At 43.0% G+C, this 27,773-nt stretch overlaps 2 long non-coding RNA genes across 2 annotated transcripts; both read right to left on the bottom strand.

Annotated features, from left to right (window-relative positions):
• Window positions 1-2,254: 2,254 nt before the first annotated feature.
• On the bottom strand, window positions 2,255-10,288 carry LOC106929745 (uncharacterized). The gene is made up of 2 exons (XR_001420708.2): window positions 10,206-10,288; window positions 2,255-2,640 (listed from the first exon to the last, which is right to left on the bottom strand). It is a non-coding gene; the product is annotated as an uncharacterized LOC106929745 (long non-coding RNA).
• Window positions 10,289-22,525: 12,237 nt separating this feature from the next.
• On the bottom strand, window positions 22,526-24,144 carry LOC106929746 (uncharacterized). The gene is made up of 2 exons (XR_001420711.2): window positions 23,968-24,144; window positions 22,526-23,773 (listed from the first exon to the last, which is right to left on the bottom strand). It is a non-coding gene; the product is annotated as an uncharacterized LOC106929746 (long non-coding RNA).
• Between the last annotated feature and the right edge of the window lie 3,629 nt (window positions 24,145-27,773).

The raw sequence follows: 27,773 nt of genomic DNA, 5'->3' as shown, positions 1-27,773 counted from the left end.
CGCTAAAATCTGACGCCTCCATCTTGTTTCCATCTGGTGAAGAAGGAAGTTGCTCTCAGTGTCTTCAGAGGTTTTTGTGTCGTTTCCTTCAGTGGTTCTTGGTGCAGCGCCCCCACAGGCCAGGAGGGGAACAGGTTGGTTTGACTCAGAGCCACAGCAGCTGGAGGTGGAGCAGATGTTCTGGTTCCAGTAGAACCGGGTCGACCGGACTGAACAAGGGAAACGGACCGAATCCTTCCTGCTCATTTCCACAGAGACTGGGTGATGAATCGTAAACTCTGCTGCTGTTTCTTCGTCTCGTTGGTTTCTGTTAATCCTGCAGACTTTGTCTGTGGGAAGGTTTTCCATTTTCAGGATCTGGTCTCTGCAATGAGCTGAGCCAGAGTAACGTGGACCGATCCGTTTCTACTCAGACATCTTCACTGAAAGACGTCCTCATGTTGTGTCTAAGCTATCGCAGCGTTTTCCCTCTGATGATCAGGAGAAAGATAAATCTCACATCAGCTTTTAAACATTTGAACATGTTGGTGGTTACATCACTAAAACCTGAGGTCTGTCTGCGTTTCTTCACCCATAAACTTACATTTACATGAAAATCTCAGAACTGAAGTTTTCTCCAATAAGGATTCGGGAAATCATTTCCTGTTGATCATCAGTTTTCTGTTTTCTGCCTCGTCCTGCAGGATGAAATATCAATCATCATAACTGATGGGAATCAGATTCCTCCTTCAGATGAAGCGGGAATCAGTCCGGATTTCTTTCCTCTCAGGAGTTTTCCTGCTGATGCGCTTCGGTCCTTTCATGTCTGCTTCAGATCTCGGATTGATCTGTTCGGCTCTTCAAGCAGCCGAACTCTTTGATATCAGACAAACAAACAGAATAAAGCAGAAGCTCCGACGTTTCTGTCAGTCGAAGAACTTGGACATTTTTCCTGGAGTTTTTATAAACTGATGACTGAAACAAACTTTAAGTAGGACAATTATTATTTCTAAATCCACCTGGACAGTTTATAACAGCAAAGCCAAGAGGAAACGCATCTCTTTGGTTCTGTTTGGTTCATGATGAAACCTTTTGGGTCACCAGAACTAAACACACCATGTATTTAAAAATCTGCTCTGCCGTTACAGCAAAGCTGCTCCATGATGCCGTTTACAACCAGATGTGCAGTTCCTCCAGGCGTTTGCTAATTGCTGCTGCCGCTAGTCTAGAGGAGCAGTGAGGAGGAGAAAAGGTTCAACTCTGGTTTATATTTATGACATTTTAACTGAAATACATTTATTAATTTCACGTCTTCCTGATTTTGAAATCAAAACTGGAGAAAAATGTCCGACTCTAAGCTGATCCGATAACTCAAACTCTGCAGGTGTCCCAGAATTAAACTTCAGGAGGAAAAACGACGTTTCTCCTGGAATATTTATCATTTCAGTTGTTTTTTTAGGAGGTCAGCTGAGTGCCGTCCTGCAGCAGCTCTGTGTTTCCCTCAAAGGATTCTGGGTATTATGGGCTGGCAGTGTGGGACAGCTCACAGCTGGAGCGTTACCAGTCCGACACCAGGCCCGGTCCAGCATCCCGTCTGATTCCCGTTCAATCCCTTTAGAGCCGGGCCAACCATCTCCGTGGCAACTGGCCGCTGTGGCGCCTCGTTTGTGTTGCTGCAGACGGCGGCTTTCAGACCGCTCAGGTTGTTTTCACTCTTACACTCATTGTCTGGGTTTGTGGTTCGTTTGGAGCAATCAGGCTCTATCCACTGAAACTGAAATTTTGCCCGTATTTCATAAAAAACGATCATCTGAGCAAATTCTTTAACTCCCTTCCTGAACTTTGACTCTGCTTTCTGTTTGGTAAAAAACGCAACCAGCAGGAATTTAAAATGTTTCCAAACATGGCAGCAGTGGAGCAAAAAGCCACAAAAACAAACAGATTTCACTCCAACATTCAGACGGGAAATCTCACGAAATCTCTCGAGATCAGACGGGAGTACAGCGTAAACAAACATGGCCGACGATTTGAGTAACGGCGACAGAGAAATAAACACAAAACCAGTTTTTCCATCAGCCTGAGAAACATCCAGTGTATCCTCAACCTGCCGTCGCCATGGCGACCGCCACATCCAGCTGTTGTTGGTGTTTGGTTATGTTCACCTCAGGACAGCTGCTGACTGAACATCAGATGTTTTCAGGTTTCCACACAAAGTAGAAACTGTAAAGAAATTTGACTTTAAGAATAAATAATATCTAAAAACCTCCAGAAGCTCAAAGTCAGACTTTTAATAAAATCTCTGTTCAAACGTTCATAAAGTTTTCCAAGGACGAAGTCAGAATAACTTTCAGAGCCTTTCTGTCCCTGCAGAGACACGCACCTTCAGACAGGATATGAGGTCACAGCGTGATGTATGTCGCCATGCCAACCCTCAGTGGGCGGGCCTCTGGACCACACGGGCACAAATAAATCTCTCGGCATGCAGTGGCTGATGTGATGGCGTCCAGGTGAGCGCGGCTCTGAAAGCTGCGTCCTGTTGATGCTCAACCCAGAATCAACATGCAAATCGGATTAAAGCGCCGGACTGAGTCCAGGTTCTGCAGAATTAGTCCAGTCGCTCCTTCGGACCAGGTGGAAGGGAAAGCTGTCTGACTCCAGGTCCTGAAGTGAAAGTGGTCAGTCAGAGGAACAAAAGGTGAAAAGGTAACGGTAATTTTCTTTATACAGCACATTTTCAATGTGCAATACAAATACAAAGTGCTTAAAAGGTAAAAACACAAAGTGAGTTTCAGTGAAGGTGATTCATCTGGTGACGGATTCACAGAAAGTTTTTCTAGTATAGAAAATGCAGATTCAGCTCAGCACTAAAACTGCATTGAAACTTGATTTATTCTGTTATGTTTCATGGCCAAACAGAGAATCTGAGTCATTTTTTCACCTGTCCAGGAATAATTAGATGAAATAAGCTTTTATTGCTCTGCTGCTGTTAGCAGTAACTAAATCAGTCCAGAGTTCTGCTTTTACCTGCAGTGGCTCTGAGTGGATTTAAATTAGACTTTATGAGGCAAACTGGGGATAAATTGGGTTTTTTCACTTAAGAGTTTTTGGGGAACCAGAACTCCATCATCTGCTCCACCTCCAGCTGCTGTGGTTCTGAGTCAAACCAACCTGTTCCCCTCCTGGCCTGTGGGGGCGCTGCACCAAGAACCACTGAGGAAACGACACAAAAACCTCTGAAGACACTGAGAGCAACTTCCTGTTTCACCAGATGGAAACAAGATGGAGGATTTTAGCGGTTGGAGGATTTCTCTTTAGGCTAAAGACCAGGAGCCATTTCTGCTGCTAGTGCTAGGCTAGCACATTAGCTTTGGTTGGATTTACCCAGAATGCCCTGCACTGTAGTCCACTTCCTGTTTTTGGAGCGGTCTCTGGTCCGCTTGGCGTTCACATTCAAACTGACCCAGAGTTCACTTCAACCGAACCCAGACTGAGGTCTGGTGGACCAGAGGTCAGAGGTCGATTAGTGTTCACACCTCACAACTGGACTGGACTTTATAGGCAAATGGAATGGAGTTGGACTAAACCGGACTGAACCGGGCAGGTGGAAGTGCTTCTATCCAACATTCGAGATTTTGCCTAAAGCTGCAGGAACCTTTTCAGGAGCCAGAGGAGTTTTCTGGAGGATCCAGGTCGAAATCGAGACAGGGGGGTAGAAATCTGCCCTGAGGGGGGTCAGTCCTGTTAGGATGGACTCTGGACTCAGATCATGACTACTGAGTTTTATTAAAATCATCTTTTCTGTTAAGTTTAAATAAATGACATTTGGTGTTTCTGTTTGCATCAGTTCAGCAGCTTTAACACAACCTGCAGTGGAAACGATTTAAAGGACAAACAGCTTCCAGCTGCAGCATCTCAACACACGGCAGCGTGAGGCCGCAGTTCCTACCACACACACCGGATACGAGAGACGTGTGTTCAAAGTGACTCTACTGCAGTTTCACACATTAATTGCTTCTTGTTCATTTCTGGTTTCTCCCGTCAGCCTGGAATGAATTCGGTTCTCTGAGACGCCCAGAGAACCGAAGAGGAAAGTTTCATAAACAGGCAGCCATGTTTTTAATGGTTTTATTATTTTATACTTTTAAAACTAAATCAATGTCTGTCAGGTAACTACTGAGAAACAGAGTGCAGAGACCCGTCCATCCAGGGTCAGCCTGCTGGAGGCAAAATCAAGGTTTATAAACACCTGAACTTTTATAGCATTTACCTGTGAAACATGAAAATAAAGCAGCCGATTCTTCTTTCATGTTTCAGCACATTGGACCATCAGACGGACATCATGGGAATAATTTATGGATCTAACTGGTGATTGGGTTAAAGCGAGGCGGCGTGCTCACCCGTTCACTTTAACCCGTTCACTTTAACCCGTTCACTTAACCCGTTCACTTTAACCCGCTCACTTTAACCCGTTCACTCTAACCCGTTCACTTAACCCGTTCACGGTAACCCGTTCACTTTAACCCGTTCACTTTAACCCGTTCACTCTAACCCGTTCACTTTAACCCGTTCACTTAACCCGTTCACTTTAACCCGTTCACTTTAACCCGTTCACTCTAACCCGTTCACTTAACCCGTTCACAGTAACCCGTTCACTTTAACCCGTTCACTTAACCCGTTCACGGTAACCCGTTCACTTTAACCCGTTCACTTTAACCCGTTCACGGTAACCCGTTCACGGTAACCCGTTCACTTAACCCGTTCACTCTAACCCGTTCACTCTAACCCGTTCACAGTAACCCGTTCACTCTAACCCGTTCACTCTAACCCGTTCACTTTAACCCGTTCACTCTAACCCGTTCACTCTAACCCGTTCACTCTAACCCGTTCACTCTAACCCGTTCACTCTAACCCGTTCACAGTAACCCGTTCACTTAACCCGTTCACTTTAACCCGTTCACTTAACCCGTTCACTTTAACCCGTTCACTTTAACCCGTTCACTCTAACCCGTTCACTTAACCCGTTCACAGTAACCCGTTCACTTTAACCCGTTCACTTAACCCGTTCACGGTAACCCGTTCACTTTAACCCGTTCACTTTAACCCGTTCACGGTAACCCGTTCACTTAACCCGTTCACTTAACCCGTTCACTTTAACCCGTTCACTTAACCCGTTCACTTAACCCGTTCACTCTAACCCGTTCACTTTAACCCGTTCACTCTAACCCGTTCACTTTAACCCGTTCACTTTAACCCGTTCATTTAACCCGTTCACGGTAACCCGTTCACGGTAACCCGTTCACTTAACCCGTTCACTCTAACCCGTTCACTCTAACCCGTTCACTTAACCCGTTCACTCTAACCCGTTCACTCTAACCCGTTCACAGTAACCCGTTCACTCTAACCCGTTCACTCTAACCCGTTCACTGTCCGACTGCAGCAGGATTTAGTCAGCAGAATGAACGACCAGGCAGAAATAAATCGTATTTAAGTAAAATATTGGAACTGAGCATCAAGATCTGTTTAAAATCACAGGAAAGGTCCGGTTCTGGTTCTGGTTCTGCAGAACCGGACCCAGCTCAGACATCCACTTTTACTAATTTATCTCAAGACGTTTTAAGTCTTAGTTTGTAAAGTGGTCAGTGTTTCAGTCCTCAGCAGCTTCTGAACTTTCTAAATGCCTCCAGATGTTAATGACCAAAGTTTTGATGTGAGCAGCGAAGAACCAAAAATCAAATTCATCTTCTGCATCTCAGAAACGCTCTTTCTGCTGCTCTGACACAGAACCTGCAGCGTTCGGAGCATCACGGCGAGCCGGACGCAGCAGCAGCCTCCTGCCAGCAGGGCCGAACGTCCGCCGCCTCCGTCTTTCCCCTGGAGGTTTACCCAGAGCGGTGGGGTGTAAATCCTGGATATCACCCCTCAGCTGTAATCTGCCCCTCAGAGGCGCCTGCCGGGTTTCAGACCGACGCCTTTTGGGCAGGATTATTCAGAGAGAATCAAACGGCGGAGAGGAAAAGTCAATCTAACTCAGATGAAATGAGAAGACGGAGCAGCTGAAGCTGTGATGAGAATCAGAAAAAGTTTTACTGAGGTTTCCGTCAGGTTTCCAGTGAAGATGGTTTAGAAACGATGCAGAACGTTAACATTTATTTACTTCCATCCAGTTTAACCTTCTGCAAAATGAAACATATTTAAAGAAACCTGAAGTTTAACAGATCATAACAGAAAACCAAACCTTCTCTCGGTGTGTGTGTGTGTGTGTGTGAGCTGTGAACATGGTGAAGCTGAATTCGCCTGCAGACTGTTGGCGGCGGCTCTGGGAGCAGGAGGCGATGAGACATTAAACATGTTCAGCTTCCAGTTCTGTGAGAGAATCAGATTTAGATTTTATTTTCATTTAGCGCCTCCTGGTGGTTCTGTCCCTTTAAGACCAGATACATTCCTGAACCAACACAATGAACTGCTGACTTGCAAAGGAGGCAATTAAGGCTTTAGAGTTGGAGCAGGATGGACTACAGCTGCAGATGGCTGATTCCCACCAGCCAGGTTCAGTTCGCTTTGATGCAGCCCATTTGCCTATAAACTCCGGTTCGGTTGTGAGGTGTGAACGCTAATCGACCTCTGACCTCTGGTCCTCAAAACCTCGATCTGGGTTCGGTCGAAGTGAACTCTGGATCAGTTTGAATGTGAACACCAAGCGGACCAGAAACCACTCCAAAAGCAGGAAGTGGACTACAGCGCAGGGCATTCTGGGTAAATCCAACCAAAGCTAACATGCTAGCCTAGCACTAGCAGCAGAAATGGCTCCTGGTCTTTAGCCTAAAGAGAAATCCTCCAACCGCTAAAATCCTCCATCTTGTTTCCATCTGGTGAAACAGGAAGTTGCTCTCAGTGTCTTCAGAGGTTTTTGTGTCGTTTCCTTCAGTGGTTCTTGGTGCAGCGCCCCCACAGGCCAGGAGGGGAACAGGTTGGTTTGACTCAGAGCAGCTGGAGGTGGAGCAGATGATGGAGTTCTGGTTCCAGTTCGATCGGGCCATCAGGAGGAAACAGCCTGACATGATGTTGGCTGATCTGTGGTGAACAAAGTCAGTAGTTATCGCATGACTTTGTTTGCAGTTTCTTCTGCAGGTAGTTGCATCGCATGTCTCACTCCGAGAGTAAATCTGAACCATAAGGGTTGAAAAATGTTTTCAGTTTCTTCTGAAAGTTTTAGTTAATTTAATCAATAGCTTGACTTGCTCCAAGTAACTGAGGAACTGAAATGCAGGATTTGGTGAAAGAGAAGAACTCTGCAGGAGGGGAAGGATAAAAACATGGCTGAGCGCGTGATGATGCTGCCGGGGGCAAGAGCAGCAGCTGCGGCAGAGACACCTGCAGGGCAGGAGAGGAACTCCACATATCAGTAAGCACTGGCGGCCGGTGAAGGCGGGCGGTGCCAGCTGCAGCAGATGTTCCTCTTCGCCTCTGCAGACTCCTCAGCCTGATCCAGGAAACCCTCCGGGCGCCGCGGCTCGCTGCTGATGCCACAGGCGTCCGGTTCGCTCATCCTCTCCCTGCTTTGTTTTGCTCCCTGTGCGGCGGGTTGAGTCGGATCTGGACCGGCAGGGAGGTCACCGCCGGCAGAACGGGGTCATGTCGGAGCGCCGGGTCCGGGTTACGGGAAGCAGCCATTACATTAGCATCTAAATTAATTACTGGTGTTACTTTGACCTCTGACACGGCAGAGCAGCTGATATGTGGGCCCTTCAAGCCGCCTGCTGCTGCAACAACGTAACGAGTTATTAATGTTTTCATGCATCTATCATTCCTGGCTGCTCTGTGGATGAATGGAGACAAACAGAAACATTCACTTTCCAGATAAATCCACAACTCAACGTTAAACATTTAACTAATTATGAGGCATAAAGAGGAAATTTATTAATTTTTTGCAAAATCTCGAATCCAGAGCATTTATTTTATTGTTCAGATTTTTGATGGTTTGTTTAGTTTTTAAAGGAAATTTAAAAACTGGAAGATGATTTTCATCCTGCAGTAATTTTACTGATTATGAGAGAAATAAGTGGCAGTTTGATGATGATGATGATGATGAAGATGATGACAGCCAGGTGTCATCATCTTCATCACCTTCATCTTCATCACCATCATCATCACCATCATCATCATCATCTTCATCATCTTCATCAGTCTTCTCCTGACTGGCTGCTTTACAAAATGTTTAAACTCAGTTTTTTAGCTGAATGATCAGAAATTAAAGCTCCAGTCAAAAATGAACCAAGATGTTTAATTTTTATAATAAATGCTTTGTTATGATTGGCTATGAATAATAATTATAATTGCTTAAGGTCATTATTAATAAATGCAGTAATTTAGATCAGTGTGACCACATCTCTTATTACTGAGTAAATAACCAGAGTTGGTAGTTAAACTACATGAACTTCCCTCCAAGTTAATGACTAAATTAATCTAAAATATTTTATCCAACCATCTCACTAATCTAGAAACACAAAACTAAAACTGCAAAGAAAAAGAGAAAATGATGAAACTAAAACCAGTAAAAAGCCAAAAGAATGACGTGATGATGAAGAATCTGGAGTTCATCAGTTTGAACTGATTCAGATTCAGACAACAAAATCTGATCATTCTTCACATTAAAATGTGCAACAAATAAAACATCAAATCCACTGAATGGTGTGAAGTGACATCCAGTATTTATCTCTACAGACCAAGAAGCGTTTGAAAGGTTTTAGTGAAGCCGATTAAATAATTAGTTAATAAAATGGACAAACGTGACGTTTCAAACAGCATTTACTGTAATAACAATAATTCATTTATCTACACAATAATCTAATGATAAAGTGAACTATGGGTAAAGTTGGAGGTGGCAGAGCAGAGTTCTCCTGTAGAAGATGATGAAGATGATGAAGAGGCTCTCCAGACTGGATCTAACCTGATTCCTGATGAACACCAGATCTACTCTCTAAAGGTTTGCTGACAGCAGCAGCTGAAGGATTTTGGTTCGGCTTTATGATTATTTATCGTTGTTACTTTGACAGAGCCGTTACTCCTGCAGTATAATTAGTTTCAGTAAAAGTCTAGAAACATCCAGTTAGATTCTCTCAGCGTTTTGAAGCATCAGAGTCACTAATTAAAACAAAATGTCTTCAGCAGCGCTAATGTCTCCGTTTCCATTTCGGAAAGTGACACCTTGCTGTTCCGCTGCACATTCAGCGAACAGGTAAACATCCTGTTAACGAGCCGCTTCGCTCCACCGGATTAATGAACGCTGCAGAACCAGAACACCCGGACCCGTCACACAGCCGCATTTATACTGTTAATGGAAGCAAAATGAAATGAAACGCAGCAGCTCTGCTGGTCCTCAGCCACAAACAGCTGCTGAACTGAATCACTTCATTCAAGCAGAACCCGTCTGACAGCATGAAGCAGGCTAAAAAAACCAAACCTCCTGGTTCAGGGAAAGCAGAATCATCCATCTTGCTACGGTTTGTTTCCCAGATTTCTGTCTGGCATTCAGAAACTGTTACAGGTCTCAGTCAGCAGGTTAAAAGTCGTTCTGTACAGAACAGAGACAATTATATAACAAGTGGTGAACTTCCTGCTTCATCTGATTAACATGTTTCATTCTGCTCATTTAACCTTGAGTCCTCAGTTATTATTAAAATATACTGGTCACAAACCAAAGTTTCAACAAAATAGTTTTCTTTTCACAGTCCAAATGCTCTGTGGACAATATGTTGAAAGTTCAGATGGCAGAATGAACAAATCTCACAATTTAACTGGCTTGCAGCTAAATTCTTAGTACTTTGATTTTAATAGACATGGTTGTTTAACTGATTACCTTTAGTCATAATGTTGACGCCATTGGAATCTCATAGGTGAGTGAAGGATGTAGCACTTTAGCAACTTATTTAATCTAACTTTAACACTAAAGTTAGATTAAATAATTATTTTATCTAACTTTAACATGGAACCAACTTAGTGAAAGCCCAACAACCAGTAAAAACTGACTGTTTATCCGGTGAGCAGTAAAATAAAGCAGGATTAAAACACATGGTTAGCCATGTTAGCATACACACGAAAAACAACAGCATTCCGCGCACGATACATTCAAAAGGCCATTTTACAAACAAACCGTTGGCTGATAGGCACTATAAAATGACACGGAAGGTGTAAATAAAACATACTTTCAGGTTAAATAATCCACAAACCTGTAAAAAGCTGTGAAAATGATGAGATCAGCAACAAGTAGTGCGCTTCCTGCTTCTTCTCTGTCAGCCTGAGGGGAGACGACGCCGGCGTGCTGCCCCCAGTGGCAATATTTAGCATTACACCACCATTAATGTCATTCCGCTGGGAAACTCACAACAGTTCAGTTTATTTTCTACATAAGTAATGCCGAACCAACCAAAATAAGGAAATATACATAACCACATTTAATGAACATTTAAGGGTATCACCGATCATTTAAATCAGGGGTCTCAAACTCCAGTCCTCGAGGGCCACTGTCCTGCAACTTTTAGATGTGCCTCTGATGCGCCACACCTAAATAGAATAATTAGGTCATTAGCAAGGCTCTGGAGAACTGATCTACACAAGGAGGAGGTAATTAAGCCATTTCCTTCCAGTGTTTTGTACCTGTGCCACACCTAAAAACTGCAGGACAGCGGCCCTCGAGGACTGGAGTTTGAGACCCCTGATTTAAATAGAACCCGTCTGACAAAATGAAGTAGGCTAGAAAAGCTTCAGAAAGTAACACACTGGACCTGGATCCAGGGAAATTCAAGAACAGATTCACCACCGCTCTGGAAAGGGTTACAAATAACTTCAGTTAAGGTCAAAGGTCATGATTCAACAATGAGAAAGAGAGACTGGACTAAACTCCAGAACCACTGCTGACCCAAAAGAACATGGAGGGCCATCTCACATTTAACAGAAATTATCTTGAGGATCTCAAACGCTTGTGGATAATATAATATAATATAATATAATATAATATAATATAATATAATATAATAGAACTAATGGGACCAACTGGACCTTCCAGGAAGGTTCTGGTCCCGTTACATCTGCAGCATTTCAGAGCAACAGCAGTGAAACACGGTGGTGGCAGTATGATGGTCTGGGCCTGCTTTTCTGCTTCAGTATCTGGATGACCTGGTTAGACTGTTCAGCAGAGCAGAGAGGGTCAAAGTTCATCTGCAACGATGTAAGCCTCAGTACTTCATTCAGGGTGTACTTACTTTGTCACTCAGGTTGGTTTGGAAAGATTTCCTTTCCTTCTAAATAAATTAAATTGTATTTTCAGTATTGACTCAGGTTTCATCTGACATTTGTATCATGATGTAACATTTCAGAGACCGAAATCTTCAGGGCGTTAAAACTTTTCTCATCACGGCGGAAACGTTGGACCAACGAAGTGAATCAGAAAAACACCGTAAAGATGTTTTCTTCTCTTTCTGCATGAAAAATGAGATTGAAACACAAAGAAACAGTAAAAATATGTTTTTTTTGTGAATGTTTGAGCAGTTTCTGCTTTTTATCTTGTTCTTTTTTCTGTAAACCATCAAAAACCCATTTTCATGTATTCTATCCTTTCTCTAAACTTAACCCTCGGTGTCTCAATCCCAGCAGACGAATTAAGCTGAACCCAGCGCCCCGCTCTGCGTCTGTTCGTTTTTCACAGCTCATCAAACCCAATCACTCTGCTGGTTCCAGTTTGGTTAAAGAATTAAGGAGTTGTGAGGTCGTAAGAACCTCTGAGCCCGGTTCGCATCAGCAGAGTCACAGCGGAGTCGGCAGACGCTAATTAAAGAAACTCCAAAAAGTTACTTTAAAAAAATCCTTCCTGGCTTGTTGAGATGAAGTCATGTGACCCGTAAAGACGACAGGTGATCCGGCAGAGCGCAGGAAATGGAGTTAGTGAGGAAACTGAGTCAAAGGAAACGATGGGCTGGGAACCCGAACAGAACCGACCCGGAACGAGCCGGGCCCAGCAGAAACACCGAGAGGTCGCGACCTCTGGTGGAGGAAACGCATCGAGAGCCTGATGAGTTTACTGGAGTGTTTCTGCTGGCGCCAGGTGAGCCGGGTTGGACTTTAACTTTACAGCAGCTAAATAAAAACCAGGAGGAGTTTCTGTATGGAGACCCAAACGAGGCAAAGTTTGTTAAAAACCCAAAGCAAAGACAAAATAAACAGCAATATTCCAGTTCATGAAGCCTGTCAGGGTAAAACCATCAGTGTTCATTTTCCAAACTCACGTTTTCACCATTTATGAATGTCAGAGTTACAAACTGAATATTTAATTCACAAATTAATATCTGGTTTGTTAGCTAATTATTTTGTTAGCAAGGAAATTTTTAGTTAAAAAAATATTTAGTTTGGAAGTTAAGTATTTAATTTAGAACTAAATATTTAGTTAAATCATTAAGTAGAGTTCCTTGGAGACAGAAAAGATTCTGCTGTTTGGATTTTGATCACACTTTTTCAATCTACACTTTGTGTGTTTGCTGTTGACAGGTGTTTTATGAATATTATCTATTTCTGTATTAGTTTTTTGTTTTATTTGGAAATCTGTGAAGGTTAAAACTGACTGAAATAAATCAGTTCCTTAGACTTAAAGCTCATCAGTTAGAGAAACAATCAGCTGTTTGGATCTGGATGTTTCCTCTGCTGTTCAGCAGAGAACCAGCCCTCGGTTTGACGCCCCTCCAACACGCCCGGCGCCAGCCAAAAATAATTCTCCTGGAGGAGAAGAGCCTGTATCTGTGTCAAGGGCAGTGACTAATGTAGGTGCCGATGGCTGGTGGTGCTAAATGCTACGATCTCTTTCTTATCGCTCTGACTCATCCGCTCGCAGCTCAGGGATCAGCAGGAGTTCCTCTACGCAGCATCTGCATGTTTGGCTGATCAGTTGGAGACTTTCTGCTTCCTCTGATTATTTAAACATCTGCTGAACATCATCCCACATCACTGACACAGCCACTAATAACGCTGCGGCTCCTCTAATGTTAAGGTTTTAGCAGAAATCATTAACAGAATTATTTTTTATGACTCATTTAATCAGCAGTTTCATTACTGTGCTGACAGAACCCGGTGCTTCCTTCCAGCACCGGCTTCCACTCAGCACTGTTCATGGTCCATTATCTCCCAGAGATGAGCAGACTGTCATCAGCAAAGGCCATTACAGAGTCTGGGAGGGGCGCCGTGACTCCCCCTCCGACCAGGACCCAGAGCGGCGCTCGGCTGGTTCCGAGGCGGCCTGCACTGCTCTGAAACGTTCAGAGGAAAACCGTTTGGGAAGCTGGGAAACAAAACGCTGGCTGACACTGTGCTGCCGGGAAAAGCAGCCAATCCAGGAGCGCCGTTCATCTCCCTGTGCACTGATTGGCTGAACCGCCAGGAGCAAAGATCCTCCATTCAGTTCTTGGAGCATCAGCTAGCATCGGGTCGCACCACACTTTACAAGATACATGACCTTAAAGTTACTGTAGCACATGGTTCTGTTCAGGTCCATTAAATGGAGTCCAGTTTGGACCCACTGGGTTGAATGTCAGAGAGAATCAGGTGTTTGTTGCTGTGGTTTCTGTTTCCTGATGGGTATTTTTCTCGAACCTACATAAAGAACCACAGACAACGTATATGAATTTTATGACAAAGCTTTTGCAAAAGGAGAAGTCTCCATCAACAATCTCCTCCGAGCTGCTGACAGAGAGTTCTGATCTCCTTCCACGCGAGCCCCTGTTTTATTGTCCAAGCAGAACAGCCAAAAGGGGCAGTCAGGAAGAACAACAAAGGTCGTAAAACTTCTAACCTAAACAAACCAGCCAGGTGTGATATCTGATCTACGGTCTGAGCCCAGTTCAAATCTCGGTCAAGCTGTTAACAAAACAAAATACAACTGCTCACAGGCAGTTAGGAGGTATTCTGGTTGATAAGAATTAAGGTCTGGGAAACACAGAGTTAACTGTCTCACATGAAGATGAAACAGACAGTCCTGACCTCCAGGTCAGTTCATACACACATAAGGAAGAGAAACTTTAAACAGAAAATCACAATAATCTATAGACTGAATGTGAACTAAAGTAATAACAAAATGATAATACCGAAAATTCTCTAACATTTCCCTCATTTCTCCTTCTGTCCCTTGAATCGCCTTCATCCAAACTTTCTTTATTTCCGTTTCAGTCCGTTAAATCTGAGATGAAGTCAAAATGATCTCTAATGGCTTCACAGTTAGTTTTAATTCTCCCTCATTTCTCTCTGCTGGGCAGGAAACGTTAAAATAAAATGTCAGAAAGAAGTGCAGACTGTGTCAAAGCACGGGGCAACAGTGGAAAGGAAGGACTGTCTTTTACCAGGACAACACCTCCAGCAGAACCAGAACCAGAACCAGGCTCAGTGTTACAGTGAATGTAATACTGAGACCATGAGTCTTAAACTCCAGCAGACAAGCTGTTCTTGTTGGACGCTGATATTTATTATTAAAATGTTCCAAAACAGATGGAAAAGTCAGTAAATATGTTACGATATCTGGTTCATCCAATCAGTGGTCAGTGTTGTACATAATATGACCCAAGCATGAATCGCTGGTCTTTGTTCGCTCGGCGGTCGTGTTCACTAACTCGAACGTTGCTAGGATCTAGATTTTCTCAAATAAACAACAGATTAAAATCTATAAATATCTTTTCTGTTGAGTCTGTTTATCAAATGATTTAGCAGCAAAAAGGTTTTTGAACTGAAAATGTTGCTTATTTTTTGTTGATATACAGTTAAACTAAAACGTAATTAATTCATTACAAACCAAAGTTGTTGTGAAGACAGAAACACATACTGTGTGTGTGTGTGTGTGTGTGTGTGTGTGTGTGTGTGTGTGTGTGTGTGTGTTTGTTTGTTTGTAATACCTTGTGGGGACGATTTTCCTGACATATACTACGTTGTGGGGACCAATTGCTCCTTGTGGGGACCGGAGCCTGGTCCCCACGAGGGGAAACCCTGTTTTTGGGTCAGGGGTCAGATTTAGGGCTAAGGTATGAATTGAGTTTTGGTTAGGGTTAGGGTTAGGTATGTGATGGTTAGGGTTAGGAAAAAGGTAAAGGTCAGGTTTAGGCTGTAGAAATGAATGGAAGTCAATGGAAAGTCCCCACAAAGATAGCAACACAAACTTGTGTGTGTGTGTGTGTGTTTCCAGTGAAGGAATGTGGCTTCTATCTGTGTGTGTGAAGGTCACGGTGTGTGAACTAGGGCTGAAACGATTCCTCGAATGATTCGAGTACCTCGATTACTAAAATTCCTCGAGGAAAATTTACCTGCCTCGAAGCTTCGTTAATTTATGTTTTATTAGTTAGCGCACCGTGTTCCGGCCGGGACTTCATATGCGTTGCGCGGAGCTCTCACTTCCGCCTCTGAGTTGTTGACAAAAGCTAAGTCTCAGCGGCACAAAATCCAATCTTCAAGACTGGCCCGTGGGGATTTTATTGATTGATGATAATGCCCGACTTTTTATCGTTTTTGGGGAACCAATAAGCATCCTTAAAATGACTGGGGGAATGCCTGGAGTACGGCAGCATTTCTCCTCCGGGGCTGCTGGTTGAAAGCGAACGGCGGGAAGAGCGCTGAGGTGAGCGGATAGCCTGAACAGGGCGGGCGGCTGAGTAGCTGATGCTTACCGTGTAAATGTAGCTTTACCGACGAACCGCACAATAAATTTCATATCCAGGTCTGAAGAAACGGGTGGCGGAGCGCATCGTACATGGCTGGTAGATGAGTTTCTGAGTGTGACCAGTGAAGGTGTCGTAAATATCCCGTATTGCTTCCCCCCGTGTTCGTCCCCCGGTCTAACGGTTCGTCAGTCCGCTGGTCTATTTCCTCCCCTCCACCCCATGTTCGTTCATTCGCCCTCTCCTCCCACTCCAGGCGGCATTTCCCGTATTTTCAAACCCAAAGCGTGACAGGTTAGGTGGCAAGGTGAGTTTAATTAATCTATTAAACTCACTGAAGATGAATACATAAACTAAAAGCTGGATTGTAGACATTTTTTATAAGCATATTTGTGAGCCTGCCTCTTTGTTATTAAATTCAATATAATTTCAGATTTTTCTATAACTTTTCTCCTGGTTAACTTAGAAAGTGAGCTATTATTGTTACAGGTTAGTTTTCTAAACTACAAAAAAGCAACTGTTAGGGATGCTCAAATATGAAAAATTGGACTGATATTGATACCTGATAGTAACACCGGTATTATGCCAGATTTACCAATATTTCATTTTAGAATTTTTTTTATCCGATTACTCGATTAATCGTAAGAATAATCGATAGATTACTCGATTACTAAAATATTCGTTTACAACAGCCCTAGTGTGAACGTGTCTCTGTGCGCGGCGGTGGGACAGAGGAGCGGCCATCTTGTGAGCCCTCCACCTGCCCTCTGTGGTTCTCCTTCAGCTGATTGTTTTCTGGGCGGCATCTTGGTGGTCCCTTAAATCCACAGCTCTGTGATGGTGTGTGTGTGTGTGTGTGTGTGTGTGTGTGAGCTAACCGCTAACTGAAGGAAGCAGAGCAGAAACCAAAAACTTGCCACCATGCCAGTGTAAACACCTGGAGACGCTCTCAGTCTGAACCAAGTCAGCGACTCGATGCTCAGCTGAAAACTTCTGAAACTAAAAAAACAAACTGAACTTGATGCACGGATTGAAAACTAGGATCAGCTGCAATAAAACGTTTCTGTTGCCTTGATGCGTTTTGTACTGAAATAAACGGGATGAAGTGAATTTGCTGAGACTGAGGCGCTGACTGATGACCGTTCAGCACCAGAAGGTTTCCTCTCACCTTGAAGCTGCTTTAATGTTTGACCGGCTGCCAAACAGCAGAGAGTCTCTTCAGCAGCAGTGTGGGAGTCCAGCTTGGTCAAAAAGCAACAGCAATAATTTGGGTTTTTATCCAAAGAAAATATTTAGAGTTAAGCTAAATATTTAAACTAATACTTAGTTAGCAAGCTAAATCTTTAGTTAGTTGGTTTGCCACTAACGACGCCCCTGAGTGTTGTCTTACACATGCCAAACCCACAGGGGGCGGTGTGAGCCAATCAGATGCTTCAAAACAATCATGACTTCCTGTGTAGAACTGAACATGAAGTTAATTTGTGTGGACAGACACAAAAACTGAACTACTTTGTTATAATCTAAAGTTATTTAAACATAAAGCAGGTTTGTGGACATTTTGGCGCATAATTTGTTGCAGATTGTAAAATGTGGGACTCAATCTCTGTGCACACGCAAAACACAACCAGAGAGTTTTCTCAAATCTCCATTTTGTCATGTTAGTGATATTAAACAGAGTTTTTTTGTGGATGAAAAGGTAAAATGCATAAACATATTTGTTCTCCCATATGTGTGGACTAAGGGTGACTCTGGAAGCAGAGCGGGGAAGCCAGTATGGAAAATGAGGGAAATGAAGGGCAGGATGATGCGCAGGAGGAGGTGGAGGGGTTGGCGGCGTTTCGGTCGCTGCTGACCAAATGATTCATGACAAGTGAGCTCAGCGCTCAGACCTCTGGGTCACGCAGGAAGATAATGGGAGGAGAGGGCGACGACAAAATGAGATGGAGCAGAAAAACAGGGAAGGAGTGCGATTGGAAGAGAAAGATGGGAAGATTACAGAAAAGAGTGAAAGAAGCTGGGAGGTAATAGTCGATATAAATGTGGGTCAGCTGTTAAGTTTGGAGGTCGCACAGGGAGAAGCAGGAGAGCAGCAGCTCCTGATGGACGGCGCCACATCCAGAATAATTTTAGACTCCCTCCCAGCGGAGCTGACAGGACGTCAGTCGCTTTGTGTCTTCTTGGAACGCCGAGCCCGACTGTCAGAGCGGCGGCGCTGACCTCAACTTCCTGCAATCCAGAGGAGAACCTGGAGCGCCGATTGAAGGACGAGGAACCAACACAGCCTTTCCTGACCTTTGACCTCTTAGAGGAAGGTCAGCCCTGACAGTTACTTACGTTCTGGACCGGTTCTGTTCTGTGGATGGTCCAAACCCGAGAACAAAACAATACAGAGAAAATGACCAGCAGCTCCTGCAGACGGCTGGCGTCTTGAGCTAAGCTAGTCATGGAACAGGAAGTTTACAAAGCTAAAGTAGCTAAGAAGCTAACGAAGCTAAGAGCGCTAAACCTTTCAAAGTTCATCTCAACACTTTTACTGGTGAAAACTTTCTCTTTCAATCACCTTTAGGTGTCTGGCATATAAACGCTGCTTTTCTTCTGTTTCATAGAATTAGAATATAGTTTATTGTTCACCAGAGGAAATCTGTCCTGGACTGAAGGGCTGCACTGCAGCTGCCAAACAGACAATAAACACATGAAGTCATCAAAGCTGGAAAACTACAACAGAACCCAAAACTATTCCAGGCCTCAACTTCCTGTCCGTTTCACATTTGGACAAAATTTAGTTGGAGGAAAAACTCATCGTCCACAGACAGGATGTGGAACGGATCCAGCAGGACCCAACAACTGTAAATGTGTGTGTGTGTGTGTGTGTGTGTGTGTGTGTGTTAATGTGGTGTAATGTTGAATGTGTGTGTGTGTGTGTGTTAATGTGGTGTAATGTTGAATGTGTGTGTGTGTGTGTGTGTGTGTGTTAATGTGGTGTAATGTTGAATGTGTGTGTGTGTGTGTGTGTGTGTGTGTTAATGTGGTGTAATGTTGAATGTGTGTGTGTGTGTTAATGTGGTGTAATGTTGAATGTGTGTGTGTGTGTGTGTGTGTGTGTTAATGTGGTGTAATGTTGAATGTGTGTGTGTGTGTGTGTGTGTGTTAATGTGGTGTAATGTTGAATGTGTGTGTGTGTGTGTGTGTTAATGTGGTGTAATGTTGAATGTGTGTGTGTGTGTGTTAATGTGGTGTAATGTTGAATGTGTGTGTGTGTGTGTGTTAATGTGGTGTAATGTTGAATGTGTGTGTGTGTGTGTTAATGTGGTGTAATGTTGAATGTGTGTGTGTGTGTGTTAATGTGGTGTAATGTTGAATGTGTGTGTGTGTGTGTGTGTTAACGTGGTGTAATGTTGAATGTGTGTGTGTGTGTGTGTGTGTTAATGTGGTGTAATGTTGAATGTGTGTGTGTGTGTGTGTGTTAATGTGGTGTAATGTTGAATCCTGATGTTAAAAAGCATCCATGCTGAGCCAGGACCGATTCCTTTTAATGCTTTCCTGTTTTAAAAATGTAATAAGTAAAAAATAGTAAAAATGTTAAAGAGCCAAATGAAAAATTAGCTCCACTATCATCGCATTACCAGGAGAGGAGCAACCACAAAAAAATCAACATGTTCTGCTCATGGTTTCAGATCAGATGGGGCTCCTGCCGTGATCGACCAATCAGAGAGCTTCCATCGACCAATCAGAGAGCTTCCATCGACCAATCAGAGAGCTTCCATCGACCAATCAGAGAGTGTCTTACTGGCTGGTCTGTAGTCTGTCCATCAGGAACCCAGAGTGATGCTGTTAGAGTTTATCATCTCTGTGGAAGAAAACCTGAGTTGGACCAACAGGAAGCAGATTCTCTGCTGCCGGCAGCACCGAGAGGTCAAGAGGTCACGGCTAACATGCTATTAGAAGGAGACGGGCGGCTTGTTCTAACCGCTGGTTATCTCCTCAAGGCAACAGAGAAAACCAGCATCTCTGGAGCTCTGCACCGATTCACACTGCGGTTCTGTTTGGTTCTGTTTCCACTAAGTACAGAATTAATTTCATTTCAGATAATCTGTGTATTCAGATTATATTGTGTGTTTAGTAACTGGAATAAAAACTTTTTCCTCCAGTCTGAGTGGAGCTTCTGAAGTTTGTTACTCTGAAAGTTTTTATTAAAAATTATAACTTTATATCACTGACATGAAGCTCCCAGTACAATTTAGAGATCATCACTATAAATATATTTTAGATGTTTAATGTTTAACTAGCATGTTAGTCAATATTCACATTTTAATATCTCCTTCACTTCTATGTAATTACATGCTAATAAAAAACAGCTGGCTGAAGATCTGTTTATATTTTGTTACATTTTAGATTCATTAGTTTTATTCAGACGAACGTCTAAAACCTCATCGTCTGTAAAACTTTCTCCTTTTGCTCCGTGTTTGGTTCAAACTTTGCCTTTCTGAGTGAATTCAGGTTGATCTTCCTCTGATCGTTTCCTCCAGCGCTGTGACTCCGTTCAGTTTGCTCTGCTGATGAATGAAGATCTTAGTCTGAAGATAGAAACCTTCTGATTCTGTGACTGAATCGCGTCGTCTCTCACCTGAAGGCCACATGAAGCACTGAATGGCTCTGCGCTTCTGCTGCAGTTAAAATCCCATCTGGGTGATGATGACGACGCTGCAGCATCATTTCATTGTGTTTGCGTTGCTGCTCGTGTTTCTCTGAGCTGGTATCGGCGACGTGTGAGGAAATCTGTCAGGCTAACGCTCAGCAGGCGGATCGATCTGAACTCCTCATGAAAACATCAACACGGATTTTAAACTCGCCGCTCGGAGCAGCCGGTTCGATTCTCTGTTTCCACCAGAACCGGTCCAGGCTCGGAGCTGCAGGGAAACTTTGACTGTTCCTTCACTTCTCCTTCATTAAGCAGCAAGTGTGCTCCTTTAACTCTGAATGCTGACAAGAGGTCTCACTCTGACTGAAATACTTTCCCTTAGACCCCAGAAAGCTGATCACCGATTGGAAAAACAGGAAAAGCAGTTTATTTCACATCCCAATAATCACTTTAACTTGATTTAGTCTCAGTGTTTTCCTTTGACTCAGAAGGTCCAGTAAAGTCAAACTCTTAGTGGGAACAGGAACAAATCCATTAGATTAAGGAGCAGACATGTTTATGATGGGCCGTTTGTAAAGTTAGTCAAAATTAACACCCAGATTGCACACGACGTTAAATCAACGTTGAATTATAGTTAGAATCGTTGATTTTTGGTTGAAGTCGACAAATGATGGTGGATCAACCATCAAACAACCATCCAATCAAACCCTTGAAACTGTCAATGAATCAGTGTTTTGTGGTTGAAATCTAATGACTGAAATGCCGATGTCTGATCAACGTCTGATCAACGTCTGATCGTCTGATCAATGCTGAATCAATGTCAGCTGTTTCGCCACACACCTTCTTCCCCTCCTCCTCATCAGAGCTCTGGGTCAGAGCATCTTATTACTGAGTGGTGATTCCTTTCTGTACAGTTTTTACTTGTTAATAAAAATTCCTACTGACTGTCTGTGATATACTGACATGAAAACATCTACAGCTTCCTACAAGGAGCGGAGCGGTCCACCCCCACCATTTACATGAGTGGGACGGCCCAAACACACAGACACTTTGCTGTTGGCTTGTTGGCAAGATGTTAATTAAATGTTGAATTATGATCACAAGGGTTGAATTTATGGTTCAGGTCAACAACAGAAGAATTGAAAAACATTCAATTCTAGCCAATTAACATCCATTGATTGAAATGCCAACATCTAATCCAGTGTTTTTCACCACTGGTCCTCCAGGCCCTGCAAGTTTTAGGCATTTCCCCAATTCAGCACACATGATTTTAACTGACATCTGATTAACAGGGTTTTGCTGAACCGAAAACATGCAGGTCAGTTTGATTGAGGACAATGTTTGGGGAAGAACTAGTAATCTAAATGTTCAATCAATGTGAGCTGTTCTTTGCCCCTCTCCCCCCACCGCCCAACCCTCACCTCACCTTGTAGTAAGTTGTAGATGTTTTTGTGTCAATATATCACACAAACAGTCAGTAGGTATTTTTATGAAAAAGTAAGAAAATGTACAGAAATGAATCATCACCCACTATCCTCTGCAGTGGTTAATTTAAAACCTGATACCCCCACTCACTAATAAATGCTCTGACCCAGAGCTCTGATGAGGAGGAGAGGAGGGGAAGGGGTGTGGCAAAACAGCTGACACTGATTCAGCATTGATCAGATGTTGATCAGACATCAGCATTTCAGTCATTAGGTTTCAACGACAAAACAACATTGATTCAATGTCACAGTTTCAGCATCGGTTACTTGGCTGGAGGTGGATGGTTGTTTGATGGTTGATCCTCCATCAGTTGTTGACCTCAACCAAAAATCAACCATTCTGACTATAATTCAACGTTGATTTACCGTTGTGTGCAACCTGGGCAGTTTGTTGCAGCCCTCATCACCTCCTCATCTCCCCTACTCCCTCCCAACCTTCTCCTCTTTACCCCTCTCATCCCCCCCCCTCCTTGAGCTCTGGGTCAGAACATTTTATTACTAGTGGAGGTTAATCATGTTTCAAATTGTTGAGAACACCGAGTTGTGGTTCCTTTCTGTACATTTTCTTACTTGTATGCAAATATTGCTGACTGTGCATAATGTGTTGACACAAAAACATCTACAAGTCTCTACTAGGAGTTACATAAGTGACCGACCACTTTCAATGTTGTTTCAATCATGCTGTGCTATCTGGGCAGCAATGATTTAAATCATTTAGTCTGTAATAAAAGAAAAACATGGATTCATTATCAGTCGTTTCCCATCTTACTCATTTATAAACGTCAGAGTTTCAAACTAAATATTTAATTAGCCAGATAAATATAAAAAATTCCCTGGAGATTAAATAAATATTTAGTTTGAAAGTAAATATTCGGTTAGTAAGCTAAACTATTTAGCTCCAAACTAAATATTTAGTTAACGTCTGAATTAGCATAATAGTTTACAAGTTAAATATTTAGTTAGCAAGCTAACTATTTAACTAATATGCAAATTATCCTGCAGATTAGTGAAAGTGGACTATCAAAGTAAAAGCTGGGTGTTGAGAACTTCTGAACTCCTAGTGAGGCTGAGAAGTGAAGCATCTGCTAAACATCTGGATTGGCTTTTAAACCTTTTATTTCACCTGAAACCAAGAAGAAAAGAGGAAAAGAAACAATGAAGAAGAGGAGAAATACAGCGATTCGAAAGAAGGAGTTCAAAAGGAGGTTCAGAATACCCCGCTTTTATTTTGGTAGTCCACTTCCGGTTATTGGCAGATGAATTTTCTTACTCGCTAAACATTTAGTTTCTAGAAGTTGGCTTCATTTGACACAAGAAAAGTAAAGTTTGTTGTTGTGGAAGTAAAAATGAGCTAAATAATAAAGTTAAATCCTCAGAACAAAATGTCTACCAGACGCTCTGCATGGCGTCCAGCTGGGAAACCAGAGCAGGACGGATCCAACAGGACGGACTGGAGGAGAGTTTCCTCCTGCCTGGAGTGAAGTAATGAGGATCCAGCTGACGCCGGTTTACCTAACAGTCTGTGTTTTCAGTCGGTGGGCCATTAGGCGCTCCTGACTGAAGCTTTGTTGTTGGTCTCAGCTGGACATCCATCATCTGCGTTCAGGCCAGAAACATCAGATAGAGCTGCTTCAAACACAGCTCAATCACAGGTTACATCTCCTGTGACCGTGTGTGTGTGTGTGTGTGTGTGTGATCCGTGTGGCGTTCGGCTTACTAAACAGGCGCCTCCCTTCACAGATGTTTCGATAAATGACACCTTCACGATCCTGGGCAGTTTCTGCTTTACGGCTCCGACGCTGCAGAATAATTTTATCTGGGCGGAGCGGAGACTCCATTCGTTCCCGTTCATTTCAATAATCAGCGTTAAACGAAACAAATCAGCGCCGATGAACCTCTGGAGCAGACGTGAGTCTGTAACCGGATCCTCTGCGTTGATAAAATGGATGGAGAACAAACAGAAAACAACCAGTCATAAGCTGCCCCTCCACGTCCTGCTCAAAACAAAAATACAGAACAAAACTAAAGTTAATTGTTGCCATTTTAGGTTCACTTAAATATTTACATTACAGAATAGATTAATTTATTCATTCATATTCATATACTGATGATAACAAAAGCTAACTTAATAAATCTATAAATAAACTGGATATTTAGCATTAGCATGCTCCAAACAATAAACACTCACCTGTTCGTTTCTTCCCATTTCTAAACTCAGGGAAACCAATTCTTTTAAAGATTAGATGCGTCTACAAACTACAAGGCATGTCGGTATAAAAAAAATCATGTTTAAAAACTAATAATTTAAAACGATTAAAAACGATCTAAAATGAAGGAAAGCGAAAATCTGCAGCAGCTGGCCCTAAACGCACCTGTCCTTAGGCTCCGCCCCCTTTTAAAAACTCAAATCCCACAAAATCCCGCAGGATTTCATACTTGGTCCAAGAATGGTGGCCAGGATAAAATATAACGGAGACATAACATCAATTATTAAAAATATCTGAATTTCTCCAAAACAACCTGAGTTACAGATGCATTTTTCCAAACAGCATCATCATGGAGGTGGAGGAGATTTTTTCATATCTGCCTCATAAACTGTCACAACACAATGTCAGTTTTAATAAATATGGAAAAAACATGTTTGTAAAAGTCACATACTGCAGCTAAAAGGGCTTTCCTTGTAGTTCATATCTCTGGAAGACAGCTGATCATCTGGGATAAAAAATAATAAAGAAACTCCTGAAAAATGAGACCAGCAGGAAGTTTTTATGATTTTTATGACGTTTGGTTTCTGTCAGGTTCTCACTTCCTGTTGGACCGCCTGGTTTCAGCGCCAAACTCACAATAATTCACATTCTGTTTTTAATCTGAGCAGGCGGATTTAAAATTGTTATTTTAAATAATTATTTATTATTTATTCATTATAAAATTATGATTTTAAATCTGCCTCCTGTCCTCTGCTCACACCCCCATTGGCTGGCCGAGGTTCAGTCTGTCAGACCTCAGATTTGATCCGCAGCACAAACTTTCATCCATATTTTACATTTTTATGATGATAAATAAAACTTGTCCAGGTTCTGAGTTCTGTGTCTGATTCTTATATTTTGAAACATTCTCCTTCTACTTTTTAATAAAACTAGCAGTTGTAGTTATGGAAAGCTGCTAACAGCAGCCTGCATGTTCTGCGTGGCCTTTAACTAGGCCGAATGGCAGCAGGTTAAACTGTGAGTTTGGAGGGTTAAAGTTCTGCTGACAGTCCAGCAGAACTGACCGGAATATTTCAGCGACGCGTTTTTAATCGGGACATTGTTGATCTGAGCTGGGATTTTATTTTAAACCAGAAGCATTTAGAAAATGTTGGAGGTTTTCACTGCCTGTTGATGCAGAACCTGAACCAGAACCTGAACCAGAACTAAAACCTGCTGATGCTGCAGACCCGTTCCTTCGGCCCGGTCTCATGACTCCTGCCGGGTTTGGATCAGAACCGTCAGTGAGGCTGATGGAGGTCAGAGGTCAGCCGGAGGTTCCTGCAGGCCGATGGCAGCCTGGCTGTGACGTTCCTCCTGGCAGCGGCGCTGCGACTCGGCCGCAGCTTCAAACATCCCTTCCAGCCCCAATGAGTAAAATTATAGCTAATTAGTCACCAGGCTGCCTCGGTTTATTAGGAGTGACAGAGTTGGGGCTGCCGCTGACGGCGCTCCGCTCTCCCTCTCTGCAGTGACAGAAATAAATAATTCACCATCACATCTGTTATCTATTCTCTGTAAGCATTCCTCTCATCAGGCTGCGGCTCGTCTTCATTCCAGCTCTGCAGAGTTTCACAAGCTGCAGGAGCAGATTGGACAGCGTCTGGATTAAGACCAAGATTAAAACAACAATCAGATAATAAATGAAATATTTAGTGGAAGGGAATCTGGGATCATTCTGCTTTGGTTTATTTTTAGTAAAAATGGGAATTTCCCCTGAAGTTAAAGTTATTTGCTGTCATTTGGCCTGAAGACGACAAACTACTGGATGTTTCATGTTTTCTGATTCTCCAGGTGAAATATTGTCATGTCACAAATCGATGCTACGAACGGAATGAGAAACAAACTGCTTGTTCTGAAAAGTATAAAATATAAAGTCTAAAACTATGATTCAGTTCAATCCAGTTTGTTTATCTGTCAGGAAAACATGAAATTATTTCTGTTTAATCAGGTTCAGTTTATTATTCTAATTGGATGAAGAGTTTCTATCGAAGGAAACAAAGAAGAGCTGAGAGTCAATTCCTCACGCGGAGCGATTGGCAGTGGAGAAACCATCCCAGGTCAGGATCTGGAGGACTTTTAAAACGTTTACAGGAAATGACATCATGCTCTTCCTGCATATTCAAACTCAGCTGATTGAGCAGTGACATCATTTCCTTCAGACCAGGAAGTCTCATTCCTCCCTTCCTGTCCTGCAGATCGTTGGGCTGCTGATTAATAAAACAGTGATCCCTCACTTCATCCCGTTTCATTTTCTCGGCTCCGCTGCTGGTTCTGCTGCTCAGATTCCCGTCTAAAGCTAAAGCTGCTCCGGTCCAGACAGATTCTGTCGCCCCACAAACTCTCCTCAGCCCTTCATGTTGATCTCTGAGTCAGGATTCAGAAATCCTGAGGTTTTCTGATGTTAATTCATTCATATTTTACTGTAAATGAAGGAAAGCTCATGTTGAGTTTTACGGCCGATTTGCAGGAAGGAAGTGAAAGTCAGTCGCTCACTTTGGAGGAAAAAATGGATTCAGTTTGAATTTTTCATAAAATTTCTCCTCCAGTTTTACATTTTCCTGATTTTGAGTTGAGTGAGTCATAAAACCTTGAATCATTTGTTTTTTTTCACATGCGGTTTGAACCCAGAGATTCCTGAAGGTTTCCGTGTTTCTGTTTGTGTCTGCAGGTAAACGAACCAGGCGGACGGCGCAGCGGCAGTCTGACTCTCAGCCGCCTTAATTAAACGGTGAGGGTCAGGGGTCATGATGAGGCTTCAGGATGTGACACGGCTCTTTCTGCTCCACTTCCTGTCCATCTCCTCGTGGTTCTGGAGGCCACGGCCGACCTTCTGTAATGAGGGAGGGGAATCCAGCGCCCATCATCATCATCATTTAAAAACGAGACTAGCCGGATCTCAGCTGGACTAATGAAGCGTTCTGATGTTTAGGCTTTTATTTTGACACTCTGGTTTTCAGATATTGTTTTATGTTTAGTAAATTCTTCTCTCCTCTGTTCTGCTGCTTCACTTCAAAATGCTTTTCCAGTTATAATAAAATGTCCAGAACCTCAAGCAGCAGCAGATCTTCCATGTTTGTTTCCTTCTTTGTCCCGCCCTCCCATCATTTCTGTCCAATAGGAGCAGAGGTCGTCATCCGCTTTGATCATAAATTATACTCAGCTTGTAAGAAAGTGAAAGTAAATCTCACCAAACACAAATTAAATGAACTTTGATCCTCCAAACAGGTGAACCAGAGGACTTTGCAGGTATGAAATCAGATTCATATTTTATATTTTCTACCACAAACTAGAGAAAAGGTTTTTTTAGTCCAGAGAAAGTTCTGACCCAACATCACTTTAAGCTCAGTTCTGGTTTTTATCCTCTGAGGATCATGAGCCTCCTGATAGTTTTTCTGTCTTGACTTTCTCCACGTTCAGACGTTTTTCTCAGTCGTTCTGACTGAATCCGTTATGCTGATGTGCATCCTGACTGCAGCCGGGCTCTCAGGTTCTGACCGATGAGACGTTCAGGTTCAGTCTGTGGCCAAACAGACACGACCCGGGTGGATCTGTGTCAGCTGAGGCCCGGTTGCCTCTCAGACTGATTAAACTGTATAACTCAGTTCATTTAGTTTCAGGTTTGACTGTTTTGTGTCAGGATGAACAGAGACGAGTTAACGACGCAGGTCACGCATGACTGTAGAGCAGCAGGAGAAAGAAGCAGAGAGAGGAGAGAGGACGGCTGTTCCTGAAAAACCACAGAGAA

This window comes from Poecilia mexicana, unplaced genomic scaffold (assembly GCF_051168715.1).
Source record: "Poecilia mexicana isolate PSO_F unplaced genomic scaffold, ASM5116871v1 scaffold_5, whole genome shotgun sequence".
Classification (NCBI taxonomy): Eukaryota; Metazoa; Chordata; class Actinopteri; order Cyprinodontiformes; family Poeciliidae; genus Poecilia; species Poecilia mexicana.
Note: the sequence above shows the minus strand (reverse complement) of the source record. Positions and strands in the feature narration are given on the sequence as shown.